This window comes from Lagenorhynchus albirostris, chromosome 15, assembly GCF_949774975.1.
Source record: "Lagenorhynchus albirostris chromosome 15, mLagAlb1.1, whole genome shotgun sequence".
In the NCBI taxonomy this organism is placed as follows: Eukaryota; Metazoa; Chordata; class Mammalia; order Artiodactyla; family Delphinidae; genus Lagenorhynchus; species Lagenorhynchus albirostris.
Genome location: NC_083109.1, coordinates 82,063,528 through 82,088,617, shown reverse-complemented (window position 1 = coordinate 82,088,617; position 25,090 = coordinate 82,063,528). Strand labels below are relative to the sequence as shown.

At 39.8% G+C, this 25,090-nt stretch overlaps 2 protein-coding genes and 1 pseudogene across 4 annotated transcripts in view; all 3 read right to left on the bottom strand.

Annotated features, from left to right (window-relative positions):
- KPNA7 (karyopherin subunit alpha 7) overlaps nt 1-25,090 on the bottom strand; it is a 141,589-nt gene that overhangs the window by 34,572 nt on the left and 81,927 nt on the right. The window lies entirely within an intron of this gene.
- Nucleotides 1-25,090, bottom strand: part of SMURF1 (SMAD specific E3 ubiquitin protein ligase 1) — a 109,891-nt gene that overhangs the window by 61,604 nt on the left and 23,197 nt on the right. The window lies entirely within an intron of this gene.
- On the bottom strand, nt 21,863-22,091 carry LOC132505519 (KANTR integral membrane protein-like; annotated as a pseudogene).

Below are 25,090 nucleotides of genomic sequence, written 5' to 3'. Positions count from 1 at the left end.
CACATCTCTGCTTCCAGTTCAAGTCTCCCATCTCCTATCATCTGTCCCCTATCGTTTACTGCCCTGTTGAGTTACTTACATTTTTTATTAGTTACTTATATACCTCTCCAAACAGATTTTAAACTGAAAGCAGGATCCACGACAGAAATGAATCTAAGATTAACATCTCGCTCAATAAACTCCACCACATGGAATCAGATTTCAAAATGAGCTGTACAGACAGATCACAAGAATTCAGAGAAACACAATATTATTGTGGGAATGCTAAGAAAGGTGGTTTTTGTTTGTGTAAGTGAGACAAGTGGGTTTCAAAGGATGGGTAGGTTTTGGATTTATGGAGAGGAAATATTGTCAGATCAGAGCGGGCTGGCAGGGGCGAGGCGGCATACCCGGGATCCATGTGTCAATTGCTTGCATTTCGCTGGGAGGACCTAGACACAGATACAGATTGAATCTTTAAAATGCAATTGATTAGTTTTTTGGTCTTCAGAAGGCTTTCAGATTTTTACACTATTCTTCAAAATAATGTTGGAAAGGGCTTCCGTGGTGGCTCAATGGTTAAGAATCCACCTGCCAATGCAGGGGACACGGATTCGAGCCCTGGTCCGGGAGGACCCCACATGCCGCGGAGCAACTAAGCCCGTGCGCCACAATTACTGAGGCTGCGCTCTAGAGCCCACGAACCACAACTATTGAAGCCCGCACACCTAGAGCCCGTGCTCCGCAACAAGAGAAACCACCGCAATGAGAAGCCCGCGCACGGCAATAGAGTAGCCCCCGCTCACCGCAACTAGAGAAAGCCCGCGCGCAGCAACGAAGACCCAACGCAGCCAAAAATATATTTATTTTAAAAATAAAAATAAAAAAGAATGTTGGAAAGTAAACTAGCATTGATCCACTTAACTCGAGGTTTGCACAGACACCATCAAAAGTCTGTTTTCAGTCTGTTACTCACCTGTGATAGGATTTGGGGTTAACTTTTCTGCAAACCTACCTGCATGGATCTTTTTATCACACTACTATTCTCTGCTCACTCAACTTAAATCTCCAACAGGAGAGTATGTGTGCAGTAGAAAGAGGCTCATTCTTCCTATTATAATATTATCCCAAATGCTTAAAGGATGTGTGGCCTTCACATGATAGCATATAAAAGGACTTACACCCTGAAGAAAAAAAAACAAAACAAAGCACTGAGAACTATATTCAATATCCTGTGATAAACTGTAATAGAAAAGAATATGAAAAAGAATGTATATACGTAGAACTCAATCACTTTGCTGTACAGCAGAAATTAACACAACGTTGTAAGTCAACTATACTTCAATTAAAAAAAAAAAACCAAACCATGAATTTATGAAGCCTGGCAACTAAAAAACAAAAAAAAACCACACACACACATGTTCATGGACATGAATTAGTAAAAGTCAGTTTGGAAAGCGGTGGTGGGAAACCGGGCGATAACTGCTGATGCTCCTTGACCCTGCGCCATTTTTCCCAGCAGCAGCTGAACACACACCCTGCCTTCTCTGTGGTCTAGACCAGGTGGCCTGAGCTCTGGCTGTCATCTCAAGTGTTTTGAGCAGGGGGCATGAAAACACAGCTCTTCAGAAATGGATCTTCTACTAAGTGATCATGATTAAACCACCGTGGAGATGAAACAACTTATCACAGGTTGAGAGCTGGAAACCTGCCCCTTTCTTCCCCTACAGCCTAAAGCTCTCTCAGGGTTGGAGGTGGGGACATCTTGCTGTCAGGACCCCTTGTCTCTTCCTCCCACATAAATCCACACCCCCTTACAGGCAACCCCTCTAACCCAGCACATAGGGGTGATGGGGAGAGGGAAAAAAGGAAAGGGGAAGAGGGGGAGAGAGACTGCACTACATTTTAGGAGGGAAATAAATTAGCATTCTCCACCTTCTGTCCTAATATATTAAATACCCCCCAAATTTTTCATTAAATGCACAACTTGTACTAGAAGAAAAACTAATATGACATGTGCAAGCTGTCAGAGTTCCTGGTATTTAATTTCACCACTCACCAAAAACAGTTCAATGAACTTAATACCCTGGTATTAGAATCTTTTTCTTAAAGTGGAATTCGTAAGAGATGATAGGTTTTCTATATAACATTATTTTCACTGCCCAAGGTTATAATGCCAACTTTAAAATGCCACATTCACAAAAATCTACTAGGCTTTAATCCTATAAAGATGTTATGAAGGTCTTAAATAACAGCTATGCTCTAGATCAGAAACTGGCAAACTATGGTCTGGAGGCCAAATTTTGTGAACAGGCCTACTGCCTGTTTCTGTAAATAAAGTTTTATTGGAACACAGCCACACCCGTATGTTTACTCAGTGTCTGTGGCTACAATGGTAGAACTGAAGAGTTGCAACAGAGACCAACTCTTGGCCAGCAAAGCATCAAATATTTACTGTCTGGGCCTTTCAGAAGGTTGCCAGCACCTGCTCCAAATGCACAGTAGTACTGACTGTACATACATAATAACCTCAGTGGACAAACTTCTTGGGGATTCATGGAGTCAGAAAAACATAGCCCCAAAACACTACCCTGGCTTCTGACTACTTATTCATTTATTTCTATGTATGTTAAATACAAACAAAATTCAGTGAAACTCATGCAGCACATACCCACCAAACCTGAACCAGATGTAAGAAATAATCGTCCCCCAAGAACACCAAGAAGCCTTCCTTTCGATCTTCATAGCAATCTGTGTTGTAGTCTACTGAAAAATGTTTGCAGGTTACAAGTAGAAAATGATAGAAAACTTCCATGTGTGTCTCTGAGCTTCTGGGCATTCAAAGCACTCTGCTGAGTTTTGGCTCAGAAAAACCCCTCTGCCGCTGTTGGGAGCGGGGAGCAGAAAGTGCTGCTGGGAGACCTCCACTTACCAAAGGGCCAATTAGGGCTCTCTAAGAGCCGGGATGGCTCCCAGTTCATTTCACCTACAAAACACTGTGTGAGTATGAGAAGCCCTTCCCTAAAATCACCGGGAAAAAGGACCCCTGTCTGGAATAAGTAAGACTTTGAGGCAAAGAACACTCTCAAGCCAGTCATTTGGAGAACTTTAGAAACAGAGAGCACTCACAAAATGCTAACTTTCCTATAGACGTTAGGACCTAAGAAGGTCAGAAATACATACAGGAAAGCAAATTTAAGTGCCGTTCTTTACAAGTTCAGTTTTGGACGGCCAGGAAGATGACCGACACAAGCACCTGATAGCAAAGAGTCTCAAATTCACCACCTTCCTCAAAACCAAAATGTTCCTTGCCCAGATCCCCATTCCAGCTGAACCCTAGCTAAGGCCTACTCTTTCTAGCTGCCCTTGACTTCTACCCCAATCTAAGGTATGATCACTTGGATCACTCTGGGCTCTACCTCTGCCCTTGATTTCTCTACCTCTGGACAACAGGTATAACCTTCCTCCCTCAAGTGCACTCCTCTTTGCCTAACCACCTTCCAGCCTCACCTGGATGTACTCAATAAAGACAGCTGCTATTATTATTAACCTATCTTAATAACTATTACTAACACCACTAGCACTTATCAAGGACTTACTCTATGTCTCCCAATGTGACAGTGACCTTACTCACTGAAGTTCACACACTTCTGATGTAGGTTATATTTATCTCCATTTTACAAACATGGAAAGAGAAATAGGGAGGTTAAGTAACTTGCTTAAGATAATACATCTAATACAGATGGCCAGCGGGCCCATGAAAAGATGTTCAGCATCACTAATTATTAGAGAAATGCAAATCAAAACTACAATGCGGTACATACCACCTCACACTGGTCAGAATGGCCATCATTAAAAAGTCTTCAAATAACAAATGCTGGAGAAGGTGTGGAGAAAAGGGAACCCTCCTACACTGTCGGTGGGAATGTAAATTGGTACAGCCATTATGGAGAACAGTATGGAGGTTCCTCAAAAAACTAAAACTAGGGCTACCATATGATCCAGCAATCCCACTTCTGGGCACATAACCAGACAAAACTATAATTTAAAAAGATACATGCACCCCTATGTTCATAGCAGAACTATTCACAATAGCCAAGACATGGAAACAACCTAAATGTCCACTGACAGAGGAATGGATAAAGAAGATGTGGTACATACATACATGGAATATTACTCAGCCATAAAAAAAGAATGAAATAATGCCATTTGCAGCAACATGGATGGACCTAGAGATTATCATACTGAGTGAAGTAAGTCAGAAAGAGAAAGACACATACCATATGATATCACTTATATGTGGAATCTAAAAGACACAAATGAACTTATCTATGAAATGGAAACAGACTCACAGAGAACAGACTTGTGGTTGCCAAGGGGGAGGAGGGATGGAGTGGGAGTTTGGGATTAGCAGATGCAAACTATTATCTATAGGATGGATAAACAAGGTCCTACTGTACAGCACAGGGAACTATTTTCAATATCTTGTGATAAACCATAACAGGAATATATATATGTATAACTGAATTACTTTGCTGTACAGTAGGAATTAACACAACATTGTAAATCAACTATACTTCAATAAAAGAAATTTTTTTAAAAAGATCATACATCTATTAAGTGGTGGGGTCAAGACTCCAATCCTAATCTTTCAAGTACAGCTAATCTTCATTATTCGTGAATTCGGTATTTGCGAATGCACCTACTTGTTAAAATATGCTTGTGACCCCAAAATCAATACTTGTGGCCCTTTTCTTGTCATTCGTAGACACACGCAGAGTGACATGAGCAGTAACTTGTCACCCAGTGTGCACATTCCCAGCTGAGGTTGAACAGGTGATATTTTGCCTTCTTGTTTCAAGTGTCATACTATCAATATATACAAGTGTCCTTTCTGTGGTCTATTTAGTGCCACATTTTCATACTTTTGTGCTTTTGTTGGTGATTTTGCTATTTAAAATAGCCCCGAGGTATAGTGTTGAAGTGCTATCTAGTGTTCCTAAACTCAAGAAGGTGATGTGCCTTACAGAAAAATCATGTGTGTTAGATGAGCTTCATCCAGGATGACTTACACAGGGGTTGGCCATGAGTTAAATGTTAATGAATCAGCAATTACCTTAAATAAGATGTCAATGGCCAAACCCTGTGCCACTGGAGAAGTAGAGATGATTGAGTCTCTGCCTCTTTAGCAGCAGCAAAGACAAGAAAATGGGTAATACAAATAAGGTTCTGAAGACACTGCTATAGGAAGATGAGAAGGGGGACTGGCCTCTGCAGAGCAGGAGGGGGAGGGGGAGGGGACTCTATAGAAAAGGAACATACATGAAGACATGTTTGGGAGGCACGGTGCATTCAGGGCAAAGTGTGTGCTTCTATGGGATGCTTGGTTCAGGAGCAAGAGGAAAGGCTACAGCCAGACTGAAAAAGGTCTTATCTGCAAGGCTCAGGAATTTAGACTTTAGAACCTGGGCAACCAGGAGCCAGACTTTGTTAGGAAGCTATAAACTCTGGTACTGGAGTAGAAAATGAGAAGGAAAGGGGAGAGGCAGGAGGCAGGAAGACTGACCTATATGGAGTTTGTTTGAAAAGTCTAAGGAGGTCTTATTCTACTTTTCCCTCCCCCTGCGGCAGCTAGCACAGTGCCTTGGGTATAGTAAGAGAAGATAATGTTGAACTAAACTGACTCTAAGAGAAAAAGACCTAAATTTCTTACGAAGTGCTTTCCTGCTTTCTAAGGCATAAAATCCTTTCTCAAGATAAGGAAAAAAAAAAGAAGAAGCCACATGGTGTACACTCTGACAATGCCTTTCACACCATTCTAATATATAGCTAAGACCTTGAAGACCGCTGCTTCTCACAAATTTTCCGCCTTTGTTTTATCACATTTTCACTGTCTCAAAATATTGGTGGGAAGAGTTAAAAAACCTGCAAAGCAAATAACCTGACCAGAGGATGCCACATCTATATTTTTAATAATGAAACCAAGGAAAGGGTTTAATACATAGATAATGCCAGTTCAGTGTTTCTTCAAAAAACTTGGACTTGCACCAAGATACAAATCTCCTATGCATATTCCCAATAACTAAGACCTGTTCCAGAAATTGAATGCAATCTACTATTGATTGTAATTGCTATCAAAATTCCAGCTTTTTTTTTTTTGCATAAATTGACAAGCTGAGCCTAAAATTTATATGGGAATTCAATGGACCTAGAAGCCAAAACAATCTTGAAAAACAGAACAAAACTGGAGACTCACATCAATTTCAAAACTTATGACTAAGCCATGGTAATCAGGATGGTGTGGTACTGGCATAAGGTAGACGTATATATAGATCAATGGACTAGAATTGGGAGCCCACAAATAAACCTTTACATTTATGTCAACATAATTCAATGGGGAGACCATAGTCCTTTCAACAAATTGTGCTGGGATACCTGAATATCCACACACAAAACAATGAAGTTGGAGCCTTCCCTCATACCATACACAAAAATTAACTCAAAATGGTTGGATCATGGACTTCAATGCAAGAGTTAAACTATAAAACTCTTAGAAGAAAAATAGGACTGAATATTTATGAGGTACCTTAGGTTTTGCCAGTGGTTATTTAGATATAAATTTTTAGATGCCAAAAGTGACAAAAGAAATAATATATAAATTGTACTTGATCAAAATTTAAAACTTCTGTGTATGAGGACACTATAAGTAAAAAGATAATCCACAGAATACTTCAAAACTATTTGAAAATATATGAGACCTGTATACAGAATATATAAAGAACTCTTACAAATCAACAATAAAAAGACAACCAATTTAAAAATGGGCAAAGGATCTGAAGAGATATAGAAAATGGTCAATAAGTACAGGATATAAAAATATAGATATATATTCTATAGATATAGATATAGATATATAAAAAGATAGATATATAAAAAATATAGAAAATGGTCAATAAGTACAGGAAAAGATGTTCATCAGAGAAATGCAGATCAAAACCACATTTAGATACTACTTCATAACCATTAGGATGGCTACAATAAATATGACATTAACAAGTACTGGTGAGAATATGGAGAAATCGGAACACTTTAACGTCACTGGTGGGATTGTAGAATGGTTCGGCCACTTTGGAAAAGGGTTTGGCGGTTCATCAGAATGTTGAACATTGAGTTGCATATGACCCAGCAATTCCACACTTAGGTGTATACCCAAGAGAATTGAAAATGTATGTCAACATAAAAACTTGTGCATGAATTTTCATTAGCAGCATTATTTATAATAGCCCCAAAGTAAAAACAATTCAAATGATGAATGAACTAACAAAATATGGCATATCCATACAATGAAATATTATTCTATCATTCGGCAAAAAAACGGGAATGGACTGCTGATACATACTGCGACATGGATGAACCTTGAAAACATTATGCTAAATGAAAAAAAAAAAAAAGACCACACGTTGTATGATTCCCTAGATATGAAATGCCCAGAAAAGGTAAAAATAGATTTCAGGGGCTGGGGGGAGGGGATATAGGGAGTGATTGCTAACAGGTACAGGGTTTCTTTTTAGAGTGATGAAAACGTTCAAAAATAAGATAGTGGTGATGGTTGTACAACGCCATGAATATACCAAAGGCCACTGAATTGCATGCTTTTTACTTTTAAAAGGTGGATTTTATGGTACTGAATTATATCTCAGTAAAGCTGTCTTATATATATCTGATGGTACCCACCTATTGTTTATGAACTAAATTGGCATCTGTGTTGATGAGTTATTTTCCCTTCTATAAACAATCAATTTAAGATTTATTTGGAAGAATACGGAACCAAAAAATCATCACAAAGGTGAGGTGAACAGCACAGAGATATGACTCTAGGAAAGATTTTTAACCTTAAATAATGCCAACATGTTATACTCTTTCTAAATATATAGGATAAAATCTATTTTAAAACTGCCAAGCTAAGCTCTTCAGTTTGATCAACAGTCCCTGTTTTTACGAAGTCCAGAGCTATTCAGGCATGTGGGCTAAATAACAACAAAGGGGGAGAAAAGTACGTGGTAAAGACATGGGCTGTAACAACTTAATCAGTTGGGACAGAATGGAAGTACAGCCGTTTATTTCCTGTGTTCAGAGGGTTTGAAGCAAATTATGCTTAAATCTCAAAGAGTTTTATTTGCCTTTTATTTTAAACAATTGGTCCAGGATCATTATTAATAACTGAGCCTTATAAATATCAAATAGTCACTTAAATATACTGAGGTTGGCAACAGGCCAGATGGCAGGAAATCTGTGAATTTAGTCCTGGAAAGATGTTGCACTTCAGTAAAAAAGGAAGAGAGCAACAAGAGCCTCAATATAAAAATGCAAATTGCAAGTTCTGAGCCCAACATTATAGAAATAGATATCCAGCCTTCCCAGGTGATGTGTATAAAGGAGCACATTTATTTGAATATGTTTTATATCTTTGTTAGAACAACAATCATTAACTCATAGCCATAGTTTAGAAGTTAATATTAGAAACATTCTATCAATGATCAAACTGAGGCTTAAACAGAAGATTTCCTGATATGGGATGAGGAAGAGATGAAATTCAGCCACACCCTGTGAAGCAACAAGCATTTTCAAAGTCAGAGAGAGATATAAAACAATCCGCATCAAATTTTAAATCCAGATGCAAGAAACAACGGCCAGAGATAAGCCTGGTAGGAAAAAGAACTCTTTACTTAGTAAAGTGATTTTGAGACTTTTTTTTTAGTAATTAGAGGAAGAAGTTTTGAATCTCACTCAATAAAATTTTCAGCCATTTATTTCCACTTTAGAATTCAGTTCGATCTTCTGAAAAGTTACCAGTGAACTTGATTCTTGTTGAGGAGCAATGCTATTGTTATGTCCTGAAGAAATCTGGGGTCCAGGGTGGGGGATAGTGATAAGAATGTCGCATCAACGTGACATGCAGTTTCCACTAATTTAAAAACTAAGGTACCATGTTCCTGGCTCACATTTGGATCGGAAGTTCAGACATACAAATAAATACACTACAGGAGACAGGCACAATTAAATTTCAAACTGAAACACAATACATATATTTAATCTATTGTATGAGGTACAATCAATTTCTGTAAATGGGGGTAGCAATTCCACATCTGAAGGTCCAGAGATGTTAATCTCACACTAAAGGGGAAAAAAATGATATATACAAAAACACAGAATAATTTAGTTTATCTCATTTTGCATTTCCATATCTAGGCAAGTTCAACGACTTTCAATATGCTATTATGGGGGTAAATGAAATATGGTATTATGGTGTGCATTATGGTGTGCGTTTGGAAGTTTGTAGTACGGCATCACAAGTTGCCTTTTACAGGCACATACTGGGGTTCTGATCCCATTTAAATCTATAATCTACACCAAATTTAGGCAAAATATGATCTTCTATAAACAGTAACTTGAAATGTCTATATCTAATTCTAAAATCTCGCTGATGTTTTAATGGAATCATCTCAATACTTTTCTGTTCTTTGTATATATTGCTAACATCCTATACATCTGTCTCTAGAGGTTTGAAAGAGAAAATGTCTACTCAATAGTCATGTGAATATTACAACAAAGGCATGCCATATGACGGGAAGGGTGTTATCTTCCTGGAGTCACTGGTTAAAGAAACCTAGGACTAGGGAGGAAAAGATCTGGTAGAAATTCAATAATGGAGCAGGGACTATACCCTAGTCTAATGTGCAGATGTGATACTTATAAACAAAAGTGGAGGACAATCATACAAAAGCTAAAACTACAGACACCTGCTACCTTTAAACCGAGTCTATACAAACCTGGAAGTTCTCACAGCGTAGCTACACTGTTCTGCAAAAATAAGTAGACATTGAGAAGTATACTGTATTATGTGGAGAAACCAAAGGAACTAAAAATAGAAAACTCAAAGAGGAGAAAGGAAGGGAAAGATATTGTCAATCGCGCAGGCTCAGCGGCCATGGCTCATGGGCCCAGCCGCTCCGCGGCATGTGGGATCTTCCCGGACCAGGGCACGAACCCGCGTCCCCTGCATCGGCAGGCGGACTCTCAGCCACTACGCCACCAGGGAGGCACGATATTGTCCATTTTTCAGCCTAATCTCTTTTGTGCTTCTTTATTATTTTATTTATTACCACATGCAAGGTATTAACTTTTTTTAAATAGAAATTTTGAGAAGAAAAGTGAAGTTGCTAGATTTCCGTACATATAGATCTGTTTCTAATATGAAAAACAAATTAGAAAACATTAGTATGATCCCATGACAGTAGAATATGGTGACGACAAAATGACAGCAATAAATGTTGATCTAGGCCTAGAACAAAATCTGTAGGCTCACATTCCTCACTCTGTAATCAATAGTCATCGGTTAATAGCGGGACGGTGTGGGGCAGGGGTAGGATAGGCAGGCAACTTTCACTTTCTATAGCAAATAATTCTATAATTTAAAAATTGAGTGTATATTACTTTTGTCAGGGATTCTAACGATAAAGAATATTAACTAAAACATATATGCTCGGAAAAAAAAATTGAAACAAAATCAGTAAAAGGTTAATAATAGTATTTCTGGGTGAGAGACAGAAGAATGGGCAGGTTACATTTTTCTTCATATTTTTCTGTTTTTTCCCAAATATTGTACAAAGAGGATATATTCCTTTATAATGGGAAACTCGTATTATTTTTAATGATTTTTAAGAATATATTCAGATGAAAATCTTCTAATACAGGCAAGTTGACCCACCATATCCTTAAAGGCACTCAGCTTTACAGAATATCAAAATACAATATTTATATCAATTCTAAGACCTGCATTTTAATGTCTCTGAAGTTGAGATGCACTTACAATCAGCCAGTGACAACTAGGATGTAGTTGTCATTACCCGTGTGTGTGTGGAGATCAAAAGTAACAGCATTAATACTTAGAGAGATAACAGAAAGCTAAACATCGAATTACCATATGACCCAGCAATTCTACTCCTAGGTATATATACCCAAAGGAATGGAAAGCGGGGACTCAAATCATACTTGTACTCCCATGTTCATGGTAGTACTAGTCACAACAGCTAAAATGTGGAAATAGCCCAAGTTTCCAGCAACTGACTAATGGATAAACAAATTACAGTATATTCATACAATGAAATATTATTCAGTCATAAAATAAAAGGGAATTCTGACACATGCTACAACATGAACGAACCTTGAAAATATTATGCTAAGTGAAAGAAGCCACATACAAGATGACAAATAATATATGGTTCCACTTTTAAGAAATATTTAGACTGGGCAAATTCATAGAGACAGAAAGTAAATTAGAGGTTCCCGGGGGGGTTGGGAGAGGGGGAAATGAAATGGTATTACTTAATGGTTTGAGGTGATTAAAAAAAGTTTTGGAAAGAGATAGTGGTGACAGTGGTGATGGTTGCCACTGAACTGTATACTTAACTTTTGTTATATACATTTTACCACAGTTTTTAATTAATAATATACTAAAATGCACTGAATTTCACACTTAAATGGGAGAATTGTATGGTATGTGAATTTTATCTCAATAATGTGGTTTTTAAAAACTTAGACATAAGAATGGACCACTCTTCTTGTGGTTGCCAAGGGGGAGGGGAGAAGGAGAGATATGCACTGGGAATTTGCAATTGGTAGATGCAAACTATTACATTTAGAATGGATAAAAAAGGTCCTACTGTATAGCACAGGGAACTATATCCAACCTCCTGGGATAAACCAGGAGGAGTAATGGAAAAGAATATTTCAAAAAGAATGTATAGGGCTTCTCTGGTGGCGCAGTGGTTGAGAATCTGCCTGCCAATGCAGAGGACACGGGTTCGAGCCCTGGTCTGGGAAGGTCCCACATGCCGTGGAGCAACTAGGCCCGTGAGCCACACTACTGAGCCTGCGCGTCTGGAGCTTGTTCTTTGAAACAAGAGAGGCCGCGACAGTGAGAGGCCTGCGCACCGCGATGAAGAGTGGCCCCGGCTCTCCGCAGCTAGAGAAAGCCCTCGCACAGAAACGAAGACCCAACACAGCCAAAAATAAATAAATAAATAAAATTTAAAAAAAAAAGAATGTATATATGTGTAAAACTGAGTCACTCTGCTGTATAGCAGATACTGGCACGACACTGTAAATCACTATACCTCAAATAAATAAATAAATGAGGGAGGGAGGGAGGGAGGGAGGGAGGAAAACAAAGTTCCATTGCCAACACTCCTTATGGCTAGCATGTAGAAATACACAAATATTGTTGACTCTGGGTCAAACAGTTCACTCAGAAGAGGTAAACACTGAATGTGATGATATTGTAGGAATTCTTTAATCTACTTTACTTATACTTTTTAATTATAATGCAGAATACAACATGATAAAAAATCTATACTTAAACAAGTCTCTCCTTCAATAGTATAAATAAAAATTATAGATAATAAAAAAGCACTGTCATTTAATTCACAGCATTTTTTCTCTTTTAGTGGTGCATATAATGACATCTCACAATCAATCTGGTTTGAGATTTGAGTTGAGACTTATTAAAAAGGATGAGGAAATGGGAGACATTTGCTTTTAATTTTCTAACAACTATGCCCACACCACCCAGCACCATATATATATGCCTGTGTGCATGTACACATGGGCCCTTTCCCTGACTTCCTGTGAAACTGAATATCAATTTTCATTCCAACAAAGTAATTTTTGGAAAGTAATTAAAAAAACATGGGGAAGAGTATTTAAAACTAATCCCAGTTTGCCAATTCAATGTTTGCTATTCCAAGTACTAAAATAAATGCATGGCCTTCATGTTAAGGTATGACAAAGCAGAAATCTGATACGGATATAATGTCTATTACTCAACTGAATCCATGACTCAGAGTATTTTAAATATACATATGGAAACTGGAGTCTTTTCATAACCAGACTACAAACGAGAAACTCGTGCCAAGACGTGACAAACACAAACCTTAAAAAGCTTCACAGATTTAAATCTTCCATTTAAAACACAAACTATGTTATCGATGCTTTGATATAATCCTGAAAATGCAGCAATGCTGAGTTTAAAATCCCAATAACGTTTTCTGGTTTTGATGATGGTAATCACTTGTTCTATTAATGGTAAACACACACTGTATAACACATACAAGTTCAAAGAGGGAATTCACAAATTGCTGGAGATAACTTTTGAGATTTCTTGTAACATATCTGTAACATATTTACAGTGGACATCTCTGGACACATAACTGGAAGAAAAGCCTTCTAAAACTTTAGAATTTTTACAATAACTTAAGAGTCAGTTTGGTCACTACAGAAGTACCATATGCTCATCACAGAAGTCAGAGTAAATAATAAAAGCACCTATAACCTCACCACCTAGCCACAACCCTTATGACTGTTTTCAATTGGAGTGTGTCCTTGTCAGAGAGCATGTAATGAAGTGGCTAAGTGCCACCTAGTTCTGAGCTCCCAGGTTTAAATCCTGCCTCTTCCACTTACTATCCCTGTGCCCGTCTGACAAATAGGAATAATAATAGCAGCTACTTCACTGAATTTTTAAATATAATTATCCTACCCATACAGTTTTGCTACCTGCCATTTTCACTTAATAGAATGTATGACAGTTTCCATGTCAGTAAATATTCTTCTATAAAATGTTTAAGGGTCACAATGCATTCCATTACATGGCTGTTCTATAATGTATTCTGATCCCTATCTCCAGATATTTAAACTGTTGCCAATTTTTTGCTATTATAAGGGGGCACTTACATGAGGAGATGGAAGGAGTGGAAGGTGGATGTCTTAAATCTCAGTGACATTGACGAGGGCTGCACACAGACCAGGCTATCTGCCTATGAAATGGCTGTCGTGCTTCCTGAACACCCAGGCTACTCAGTTCTTGCCTCTTCTCAAGTTGGGTGCTTAGCCTTCTAGCCATTCTAGGAGTTCTCAGCAGCCTTCTAATAAATGATCTGATGCTTAAATTAGCCCAACTCAGTTTCTGTTGCTTGTAACCAAAACACTGTACATATACACACAACATCATTCTCTTCCTTATTATTCCATTGCACACACACAAACAATAAGCTACACAACCAACCAACCTTCACAAGAGGCTACGTCCCAGGAAGCAGTCGGTAACTAGACAGCTGCAATGCGAAGCACCCAGGTTCTCAGACAGACATTTTTATTCCAGTAAATAAAGACTTCACAAGAGTCTTCGTGCACTTACAGGCCTAGGATGCTACAACTTCACTAATGCAAAATTACACAGAATATATCACCTACAGAAAGGCTAATCTAATCTTTCTCAGAGGAAAAAGCTCAAATTGCACATTATACCCAAATACTAATGCTATCAGGGACCTCCCTGGTGGCGCAGTGGTTAAGTATCTGCCTGCCAATTCATGGGATGCAGGTTCGATCCTTGGTCCGGGAAGACCCCACATGCCGTGGAGCAACTAAGCCCGTGTGCCACAGCTACTGAGCCCGCAAGCCACAGCTACTGAAGCCCATGCGCCGAGACCCCATGCTCTGCAACAAGAGAAGCCACCGCAATGAGAAGCCCACGCACCACAACAAAGAGTAGCCCCCGCTCGCCTGCGTGCAGTAATGAAGACCCAACGCAGCCAAAAATAATTTTAAAAAGATACTAATGTTATCATCATAGTACTACTACTATTACTACTACTAGTCGCTAATACTTATATACCACTCTACTGTATGCCAGGCACTGTCGTAAATACTTTACATATTAGCCATTTAATCCTTGCAATAAATCTGTAAGTAGGTACTATTATCCCCATGTAATGTGTGAGGAAACTGAGGCATCAGAAAGATTGAGTAACTTGCCCAAGGTCACACAGCTATTCAGGATTCAAACTCAGGCAATCCAGCTTCAAAATCTTGTGTCCTTGCGACTTCTCTGGTGGCACAGTGGTTAAGAATCCGCCTGCCAATGCAGGGGACACGGGTTCGAGCCCTGGTCCGGGAAGATCCCATATGCCGCAGAACAAGTAAGCCTGTGTGCCACCACTACTGAGCCTGCGCTCTAGAGCCCGCGAGCCACAACTACTGAGCCCGCGCGCCTAAAGCCCATGCTCCGCAACGAGAGAAGCCACTGCAATGAGAAGCCCTCGCACCACAACGGACAGTAGCCCCCACTTGCTGCAACTAGAGAAAGCCCATGTGCAGCAACGAAGACCCAACGCAGCCATAAATAAATAAATAAATAAATAAAAAATCTTGTGTCCTTAACCACCATATTTACTGCATCTTGATTTGTCTTAGAATGACAGATGTTTGAGTTCTGCTCAAATATTGCATTTTTATTATTATTTATTTATTTGCAGTACGCGGGCCTCTCACTGTTGTGGCCTCTCCCGTTGCGGAGTCCAGGCTCCAGACGCGCAGGCTCAGCGGCCATGGCCCACGGGCCCAGCCGCTCCACGGCACGTGGTATCTTCCCGTACGCGAGCACGAACCCACGTCCCCTGCTTCAGCAGGCGGACTCTCAACCACTGCGCCACCAGGGAAGCCCCTACATTTCTATTATTATGTGTCATCGTTGGTACTTAAACAGCAAGAGGATACTTACCACACATATGGACTCCAATAAATACCCCATCTTCTACTGTAGCTTCTCTGGCCAAGACTAGGATCCCACACACAGAATTCATCATCCCCCTCCCCACAAACAAATGCCAAGTGCTGTTCCGCTTCTAAGCCTTCACTCAAGCTATTTCCATTACTTTAAATGCCCTCCCACCCCCTCACCCTTCTACCTATTTCCATCCAGTAACGCAATGCCAAGTTTGAACGCCACATCCTCCACAAAGCTTCCTCAAGCCCATCCAGATGGAATGAATTTGCTGGCCCCCTATATACTTGTGATTCTGTTTACCTCCAGTGGAACATGTATTACAGTCTGCTAGTTTTCCTCCCCTTCCCTTCCCTCCCCATGTAAGAGTCTAGAAAGCAGGGACTACATCTGATCAACTCCCTTCTATTGTTTGGTATCCTCCATTGTATAGAAAAAAGTTATTGCAAGAAGTAGATGCTCGATTCATGACTACTGAAGTTAAGGAAATAAATCAAGGTTGTGAAGACTTCTCCGTCAAGACGGATTATCTAAGGAAGCAAATGGAAACTATCAAAGACTTAGAAAAACTTAGGCTATCGTTGCACTACTCTAAGCCCCTGTAAATCTAAATCTAAAAACCTATCATTAGGAGACACTCTCATTTGTGAAATTTTATCTCAGTAGGTGCTTCTATGGTCTGAACGTGCACACCGTGGGAAATCAAGGAGGAAACTTTTTGGAAAACTATTCCAAATATTTGGTAAATATTGGGAACACAAGGTCACACGAACCACAAGGAAAAAGCCTACACTCTGGCTGCCGCCAGAGCCAGCCAGCAGAGGGTCTTCACTTTAGGCAAAGCAGGCTGGTGGCCAGCCCCCGAGTGATGAATCCATTGCCTTCTGAGATCTCTTTTCTTCCTTCAGATGGTTTTCCTCAAGTGATTTGTGGATTAAATCAAAGCTAAGAAGCTCTTGGCATGTTTTTTGTTACCTGCTCATCACTGCAGTGAAGATGACATATTATTCCCTTTGTATTTTTCCCAGATTGGATAAGTAATTGTGGGAAATGGTAGGGAGAAATCCAAATGTAGTTATAGTTATTAACCACATGGAAATAATCTACTTAGATTCTGTGATCGGTTTATGGTAAAGGTGCAGTCCTGTGTCACCAAAAGGAACAGGATTTAACAAAGACAACCCACTGCCCACACCACCTGCACATCAAACACAGAAAGGGCTCTCCCCACCCTCACTGGGTGACCCATTAACTCCCCTGCCACGAGGAACCCTCGGTGGGAGCATCTCAAAGCATGCATTCTTTCCTGGAAACGAAAGCCTTACTTTAAAAAATATGAAACCTACATTGTGATCTTCCTGATTGGGCTTGGTTGATTCCTCATGATCCAGACTCATAAGGAGTTCCTGGAAATCCCTCGCACCGAACACAACAACAGGAAGACAACTGTTCTCAGACACAGAGGAAGGTGGATAATGGCCTCCAACGGTCCCGGTTGGAAAGGATCATTCTGTCCTGGCTGCAGGGCTGCCCTGTGCAATACAGGGCAGTTATAGGAAGGAAGCAATGTTAAGCTGGTCCCAGCCTTCCCAAAGCCAATTCCAAAGTGCCATCAAATGGTCTTCCCAGAGAAAAAAGTACCCTTAACAAAATCTCACTTGCTCTCTTGAGTATTAGGAACCACATCAGGGGAGTGAGACATTTTATTACACCTCAACAGCAAGCTCATTTGCATTTATCCATAGCTGACCCAGAAAATACGTGACAAATATCCCCAAACTGTGAAAAGGATGAAGAATGAGGTTGTTAACCTAATTTGCCTATATGAGAACACTTTCAAAAGTCATTTTTCTTTGGGGGGGAGGTAAATTAGGAGTTGGGGCTTAACATATACACACTACTACATATAAAATAGTAAATAACAAGGAAACAAGGACCTACCATATAGCACAGGGAATTATACTCTATATCTTGTAATAACCTATAATGGAAAAGAATCTGAAAAAGAATATATATATACACACACACACATACATACACACACATATATATATGAATCACTTTGCTGTACACTTGAAACTAACACAACATTGTAAATTAACCATGCTTCAATTAAAAAAATGAAAGTCATTCCTCTCTTTTAAAAAACTGATTCAGGGAACTTCCCTTGTGGCACAGTGGTTAAGAATCTGCCTGCCCATGCAGGGGACACGGGTTCGAGCCCTGGTCCAGGAGGATCCCACATGCCGCAGAGCAACTAAGCCCGTGCGCCACAGCTACTGAGCCTGAGCTCTACAGCCTGAGAGCCACAACTACGGAAGCCCAAGTGCCACAACTACTGAAGCCCACACACCTAGAGCGCACGCTTCGCAACAAGAGAAGCCACCGCACTGAGAAGCCCGCGCACCGCAAGGAAGAGGAGACCCCGCTCGCTGCAACTAGAGGAAGCTCGCGCACAGCAACGAAGACCCAATGCAGCTAAAAATGAATTAATAAATTAATTTTTAAAAAATCATTCATAACAGACATCTCCAAACTCACTGAAAAGTTTAAGAAAATCCCTTGAAAATATGTGAAAGGCACCAGGAAAGCAGACCTGGTCAAACCATAATGGAACTCACACCCTGCTCACAACCTAAACAACACAGGCCACTGTTGCTGCGTGGAGTCTTCACAACTGGCCCATACCAGGTATTCCCTGATATGCCCCTGCACTCAAGACTTTCTTTTTTTTTTTTTTTTTTTTGCGGTACATGGGCCTCTCACTGCTGTGGCCTCTCCTGTTGCGGAGCACAGGCTCCGGACGCGCAGGCTCAGCGGCCATGGCTCACGGGCCCAGCCGCTCCGCGGCATGTGGGATCTTCCCGAACAGGGGCACGAATCCGTGTCCCCTACATCGGCAGGCGGACTCTCAGCCACTGCGCCACCAGGGAAGCCCAAGACTTTCAATTTTTAAAGGATTAATACACTGAAGACAGGAAAATCTCTTTATAGAGATGTGCATGTATTTGGATGTACGGGTGTACGTCCTGCCAAAGCACATATGTTGAAGACCTTGTACATGTTATGCCTATGTACCTACATACACCTTTAGCCTCAGGCCCTATGTTAATCCCGACCCCAGACTTGAGCCTCCCTCTGTATGACTTCTTCGCATGGTGATCTACGACGAAGCTAAACATCTGAGGAGTTAAGTTTCAGAATTTCTAAGAATAGAACAATACCAGAGAAATTGGCTTGATCACCAGTCAGGTAAGTTTTATATCAAGTGATCCTATCAACCAAATGGGAGCCCATTTTAGAAAAAGAAAAGGTACTATTATGTACCTAACTATGCTAGGACAATAGCTTTAAACAAAAGGTTAAGCAGAATTGCTCCAGGCAGAAGCAGAAAGCATGGTTACTCTAGAATACTCCCACCAGATGAAACTTTTTTCCAGGTCTAAGAGATTATTTCTGCTGTGCTCTAGACGCCAAAACGTGCAGTAAGTCACCTCCTCAGGCAAGCTACAGACATACCTCGTTTTATTGTGCTTTGCCTTATGGCACTTCACAGATTCTGCCTGTTTTTACAGATTGAAGGTTTACGGCAGCCCTGTGTCAAGCAAGTCTATCGGCGCCATTTTTCCTACAGCATTTGCTCACTTTGTGTCTCTGTGTCACATTTTGGTAATTCTCACAATATTTCAAACTTTTTCATTATTATCATATATGTTATGGTGATCTGTAATCAGTGATCTTTGATGTTACTGTGACTCACTGAAGGCTCAGATGATGGTTAACATTTTTTAGCAATAAAGTATTTTTAATTAAGGTATGACATTGTTTATTTAGACATAATGCTACTGCAGTTAATAGACTACAGTACAGTATAAACATAACTTTTATATGCACTGGGAAACCAAAAAGTTCACGTGACTCACTTTATTCGATATCCACTTTTATTGCAGTGGTCTAGAACCAAACCCACAATGTCTCTGAGGTATGCCTATATTTGATAATGGCAGAATAATAGGAACAGGGGGAAAAGGAAAGTAAAATATGGCTGAGACTTGAAATATATTGCTCAGCCATAAACTAATGCAGGAACTGACAGCATTCTTCCTCATCCCTGATTTGAAAAGGGGCACAGTAGCATGAGATGCATAACACTTTCCAGAGTCATTTTTTCAATTCAGTCACAAAAGACAAAACTCCAAGTCTAAAGTAATATTCACACCTTGAATCAAGAGAGAAGGTTAGTAAGAACAAGGGATAGGATTCAGAATAACAGGATTAACAAATCTGTGATGTGATCTGTAATTTATGAGATTGATTTATCCTAACATGATATTAAAAAATTAATTGAATTTTAAGAAGTTAGAAATCAGTCTGTACATTTGGAAATAAGATGTTAAGGGAACAGGATGATTTCTTATGTGCAACTGTTTACCCATCTTCTATCCTCTCTAAGCCCGTTCTGCTATACTCTACTCTGTGAAGCTGGGGCTGGAGCTCTGTAATCTACATTTCCAGGACCCCATGCTGGCTGGCTCCCTGTTCATTTCTGCCAAAGGGAAATCCTAGAGAGAGGCTAAAAGATGAAAGGAAGAAAAAAGCGCTTCCTTCCTGTTTTCCTATTTCTGTCAGCATCACTCCAACAGCAACTGGATTTCCAGTTGCAGACATTTACCCACAGATATGCCTGCAGATGTGTAAGATGACACATATTCAAGGACATTCAGTGCAGAATCATGTGTAAAAGCATAAGACTAGAGACATCCTACATGTCCATCAGAGAGATCCAACTGATTTAACACAAACCAAAAAACTACATAAGACATACAGAAAACAAATATCAAAACGGTAGAAAGCTTTCTTTATCAGCAAGTAGATAAATGTAAATGTGTTAAACTCTTCAGGGGCTTCCCTGGTGGCTCAGTTGTTAAGAATCCCCATGCAGGGGACACGGGTTCGAGCCCTGGTCCGGGAAGATCCCACATGCCGTGGAGCAACTAAGCCCATGTGCCACAACTACTGAGCCCATGTGCCACAACTACTGAGCCCATGTGCCACAACTACTGAAGCCCACATGCCTAGAGCCCGTGCTCTGCAACAAGAGAAGCCACCGCAGTGAGAAGCCCGTGCACCGCAACAAAGAGTAGCCCCCGCTCGCCGCAACTAGAGAAAGCCACACACAGCAACAAAGAACCAAAACAGCCAAAAATAAATTAATTAATTAAAAAAAATTCTTCAATTAAAAGGCAAAGATGAACAGAGTGGTCACCAAAACATGATCCAACTATATGTTGTCCACAAGAGACTCTTTTTTTCCCTTCTCTTTTTTCTTTTTTGCTGCCCCACATGGCTTTTGGGATCTTAGTTCCCCAACCAGTGATTGAACCCAGGCCAGGGCAGTGAAAGCACCGAGTCCCAACCACTGGACCACCAGGGAATTCCCATACAAGAGAATCATTTTAGATCCAAATATATGAATAAGTTGAAAGTGAAAGGACAGAAAAAGACATTCCATGCTAACAGTAACCAAAGACAGCTGTAGTATCAGCTATGTTAGTATCAGACAATACAGACATTAAGAGAAAAAATTGTTACAAGGGACAAAGAAAGACCTTATATAGTGATAAAAGAGTCAATTCATCAAGATGTAACAATTATAAATATATATGCACCTAACAATGGAGCCCCACATATATGAAGGAAAAACTGACAGAGCTGAAGGAAGAAATAGAAAGTTCTACAACAATAGTTGGAGGCATCAATACCCCACTTTCAGTAATGGACAGAACAACTAGACAGAAGGTCAACAAGAAAACAGAAGACTTAACACTGTAAACCAACTAGACCTAACAGACATATATAGAATATTCCATCCAAGAATGGCAGAAAACGCATTCTTCTCAAGTGCATGTGGAGCATTCTCCTGGACAGTCCATATATTAGGCCACAAAACAAATCTCAATAAATTTTAAAAGACTGGAACAATTCCAAGTATCTTCTACAACCACAGTGGAATGAAACTGGAAATCAATAAAGGAAGGAAATCTGGAATTCACAAATACGTTGAAATTAAACAACACACTTAAAAAAAAAAAGTGTGTCAAGAAAAAAATCACCAGGTAAATTAGAAAATACTTTGAGATGAATGAAAATACAACACATCAAAATGTATGAGATGCAGCAAAAGCACTGCAGAGGGAAACTTATAGTTTGAATGCCTACATTGAAAAAGGAGGATCTCAAATTAATAACCTGATCTTCCATCTAAAGGAAGTAGAAAAAGAGCAAATTAAACCCAAAGCAGGCAGAAGGAAATAATAAAGATTAGAGCAGAGATAAGCAAAATAGAGTATAAAACAGTAGAGAGAATCAACAAGACCAAACGTTTGTTCTTTGAAAAGATCAACAAGAGCAAGAAACCTTTATCTAGATTGACCATGGAAAAAAGAGAGATGACTCAAATCACTAAAATGAGGAATGAAACTGGGGTCATTCCTACCAATCTTACAGAAATAAAAAGGATTATAAGAGAATAGTATGAACAATTGTATGCCAACAAATTAGACAACCTAAGGAAATGAACAAATCCTTAAAAACACATAAACCATCAAAACTGCCCAAGGGGCTTCCCTGGTGGCGCAGTGGTTGAGAGTCCGTCTGCTGATGCAGGGGACGCGGGTTCGTGACCTGGTCCGGGAAGGTCCCACATGCCGCCGAGCGGCTGGGCCCGTGAGCTATGGCCGCTGAGCCTGCGCGTCCGGAGCCTGTGCTCCGCAACGGGAGAGGCCACAGCAGTGAGAGGCCCGCGTACCACAAAAAAAAAAAAACTGCCCAAGAAGAAACAATAAGTCTGAATAGACCTAAAACTAGTCAAGAGATTGATTCAGTAATCAAAAAACTTCCAAAAAAGGATAGCCCCAGTACCTGATGGCTTCACTGGTAAACTCTACCAAACATTTAAAGAAAAATTAACAGCAACCTTTATAAATTCTTCCAAAAATAGAAGAATTTATGGTATTTATTCATCCCGTGAGGCCAGTATCACCCTGATACCAAAGTCAGACAAAGACATCACAGACTAATATCCCTTGTGAATATAGCTGCAAATAATCCTCAATGAAATTCGAGCAAATTAAATACAGCAGTGTATTAAAGGGATTATAACCATATCCAAGTGAGTTTTATCACAGAAATGCAAAGATGGTTCAACAATCAAAAATCAATCCACGGCTTCCCTGGTGGCGCAGTGGTTAAGAATCCGCCTGCCAATGCAGGGGTCATGGGTTCGAGCCCTGGACCGGGAGGATCCCACGTGCCGCAGAGCAGCTAAGCCCGTGCACCACAGCTGCTGAGCCTGCGCTCTAGAGCCCAAGAGCCACAACTACTGAAGCCCGCGCGCAGCAACGAAGACCTGACACAGCCAATAAATAAATAAAATAAATTAAAAAAAAAATCAATCCATGTAATATATTAAAAGAATAAAATGAAAAAAGCAACATCATCTGAATTGATGCAGAAAAAAAGCATTCGACAAATTCCAATACCCTTTCATGATAAAACAAACAAACAAAAATACTCAATAAACTAGGAACAGAAGGGAACTTGCTCAACTAGATAAAGGGCATCTATGAAAAACCCACAGCTAACATCATACTTAGTGGTCAAAGACTGAATGGTTTCCCCCTAATAACAGGAATAAGACTAGAATGGCTGCTCTTGCCAGATAAAGGGCATCGGATTGGAAAGGAAGAAGTAAAACTCTCTTTAGAAATGGCATAACCTTATATACAGAAAACTCTAAAGAATCCACATAAAAACTATTAGAGCTAATAAATGAGCTCTGCAAAATTGCAGAAGATAAGATCAGCATTCTAATATCAGTTGTACTTCTATACACCAGCAATGGACATCCAAAAATAAAATTAAGAAGACAATTCCATTCACATTAGCATTAGAAAGAATAGTTAGCAATAAATTTAACCAAAGAAGTGCAAGACCCATACACTGAAAACTACAATACATTGTTATAAAAATTTTTAAGAGAACTAAATAAATAGAAAAAATCCCATGTTTATGGACTGTAATATTTAATAATGTTAAGATGGCAACAATCCCCAAAATGCATCTACAGATTCAAAGGCATTCCTATCAAAACCTCAGCTGCCTTTTTTACAGAAATGGACAAGCTCATCCTAAAATTCATATGTTGGCTAGGATATGGAGAAATTGGAACGCTCACACACTGTTGGTGGGATGGTAAAATTATGCAATCACTGTGGAAAACAGTTTACCAGTTCCTTAAAATTTAAACATAGAATTGCATATGACCCAGCATTTCTACTCCTAAGTATATACCGAAAAGCACTGAAACACGTGGTCACACAGAAACTTGGACACGAATGTTCACAGAAGCATTATTCATAATAGCCAAAAAACGGAAACAATCCAAATGTTCATCAACCAATGAATAGATAAACAAAATGTACTACATCCATACAATGAAATATTATTCTGCCATAAAAATGAATGAAGTGTTGACATACACTACAACATGAATAAACCCGAAAAACATTATGCCAAGTGAAAGAAGCCAGACACAAAAGGCCACATATTGTATGATTCCATAAAATGCCCAGAATAGGCAAAGTCTTAGCCAAAAAGCAGATTAGTTGTTGTCAGGGCTAGGGTTGGGGGAATGGAGAATGACTGCTTAATGCGTACTGGGTTTCTTTTTGGGGTGATGCTTGGACAACACTGGTAATGTACTAAAAGCCACTGAATCACACACAGTGAATTTTACTTCAATCAAAAAAAAAAGAATGAGGCAACTCTCTCTATACTGATATGGGAAGCTCTCCAAGATGTGGTATTTAGTGAAAAAAGCAAGACTGTGAACAATATGGTCTCCCTTTGAAAAAGGTGGGTAGGGGCAGGGTAGAGGAAGAATATACATGTAAGCATTTTTACCTAACATGTCTTTGCAAACATTCACACGAACTTGTTACTGGTGAACTGTCCCTGGGGAAGAGAATTTGAGGGCAGGGGTAGGTGTGGAGGACCTTCCTTTTCAAAGTAAGCCCTCTTGTGCAATTTAAAAGTGCACATTATATATTACCTTTCCCCCAAGAAAACAAATTAACCTTTTTAAAAGAATACAAATTTAAATAAAGGGGTGCTTATATAATGAAAATATGCTTGTGGAAAGGTTGTTGATCCATGCTGGGGGTGGAAAACAACTGGGAATGAGATTCTACAAGTGGTTATCTAACAATGACAGATATCGGAATACTTTTTTAGAGTATAATTACACATTTCCCAAATGGAAGATTATATAAACAGCGTGATGCTTACATAAGAAGTTGAAAGGCTGTTTGAGTCTGTGACAGCAAGCCGTCCTTAGGACCCCTGACTCCCTCGGGGCACGAAACCTGGGCTCCTTTTTCCTCCCACTTAAGATCTCAACCTGGGCTCCTCAGGCACTGACAGGTAAGG